Here is a 1,964-nt window from a genome sequence, read left to right on the forward strand (position 1 = left end):
TTCTGTCTACACAGGGATTTATGGCATATCTAGCCTTATTGATCCATAAATATACTCACACATAGATCTGTTTCTGTCCCCTTATTGTCTGCCTTTCTCTCTCTGCTTATGTTAAAGGAAAAGGTCAAACAAAAGTCTTTCAAACCATGCCATCACACTCCAGGATAGCTGATTGGTTGAGCGTTTACACACTTTAGTGAAGTTTAAATGAGGAAATGATTTTCACTTTCAACTGTCATTTATTGTGGATGATAAGTAGGTGTCCTAGTTGGGTTTTCTCTCTGATGAAGCGGCCCGGTCCACTTCACAAAAGCAGGGCTGTTGACCCCTGGCCTGTATCGATAACACATCAATGTCTGAATTGCGTTTCCTGTTTCATTTTCTCCCCGTTTAACCTTGAGAGGTCCGGTTCACAAGGCGAGAGTCGGAGAGAGCGAGAGACAGATGGAAGATAGAGCCCCATGTGGCTGTTTCATCCAGTGTTGTTCCTTTTCCATTATTCAGCACACATCTCCAGGGGGGGATTTCAGACGAGGTGTCAATAGCCCAGTGGTAAACAAATGCTAGAAATGACACGAGCGACCCGTCACGACCTTAGCTCTGTCACGCTTTCTCTCTGCTTGTCAATTACTTACACCAATATGCTTAAGAGAAGCTGCTGCCACCCGGACAGGGCTGTTTGTTTTTGTGATGAGGATGAGCCATGCATAGCCCAGTCATATTTGTAAAGCCTTAACTCGCTGTCATTGGCAGTTTGTTGTTTTAATTGAGCTCGTGTCTTTGGTTTTATGGGAAAGCAGCATCCGATATGCATAGGTTCATGGACTGTAAACAGAAAATATAGTGTTTTTCATAACCCTTAACATGAATGCAACATTTGTGTTTCCTTGTGAGGTTAAACAACAATTACATTTCTCAGTACTTGCATGTGTTTCCAGCAATCTCTCTCTCTCTGTCAGCACAAAACCACCCATAATGCAGTTTAACAAGACTAAAATCTGCTGTAGTTGTGCTGCAAAATCCCCAAAAAAGTACCTTTTAGCATGAACTTTAGAACTTTGAACTTTAGAGTTTTTTACACACTTAAACAACACTTAAATACACCTTTATATGTAATTTAAAGTTTAAAGAGATTTGAAGTATACTAATAACACTAAGTACAGTAATGCAATTAAATGCACTTTTTTTTCCCCTCAAGGGATAGTAATGAGTGTTTAAAACGAGTCACCGCCTTTCTGTGTAAATTAGGTTTATTGCAGAATGTGCCTTATTTACAAAAATGTATTAAAAAATAAAAAAATAAGAACTTCACTTTTTTACCCAAACTTTCGTGAAGTTTATTGTCCTATAAATAAATAAATAAATAAATAAATAGATAAATAAATAAATAACATTCATTCATTCAACATTCATTCACTTAAACACCAACCTTTTCACCCCAACTTTTTTGTGTGAAGTTTATTGTCCTATAAATGAATGAATAACATTCATTCAATTGAAATAATTAGGCACAGCACATATTTGGACACAGGGCCATGCACAGACATTTTAAGGGGCAGTGGCCGAAATCACTGGGGGTGGGGCTAGTTATTGCTCAGTCATATATGTATATGTATACAGTAAGTATATGTATGATTGGATGTTTGTATATATGTTTGTGTGTGTGTGTGTGTGTGTGTGTGTTAGGGTTGTGACGGTGATGAAATTTTCCCACCGGTTAATCGACGTGTGACAACACTGGGAATACTGGTATCACCGAGGGGTGGGGTTTGTTGGGTTTTCCCTCTTTTCCTCGCTTTCTTTCGCTTTTAAATACCTTCTAAATGCCCTTGCGCATTTTACGTTCACTTTCGAATTAGCGGCAATTCCGTGTCAATTACTTGAATGGACAACAACAAAACAGTACAACGATAAACTCACTTATATTAAACATAGAACTTTTGTTAACAAACTGAATAAAAATA

This window comes from Sinocyclocheilus anshuiensis, unplaced genomic scaffold, assembly GCF_001515605.1.
Source record: "Sinocyclocheilus anshuiensis isolate Anshui unplaced genomic scaffold, SAMN03320099.WGS_v1.1 scaffold1249, whole genome shotgun sequence".
Taxonomy (NCBI): Eukaryota; Metazoa; Chordata; class Actinopteri; order Cypriniformes; family Cyprinidae; genus Sinocyclocheilus; species Sinocyclocheilus anshuiensis.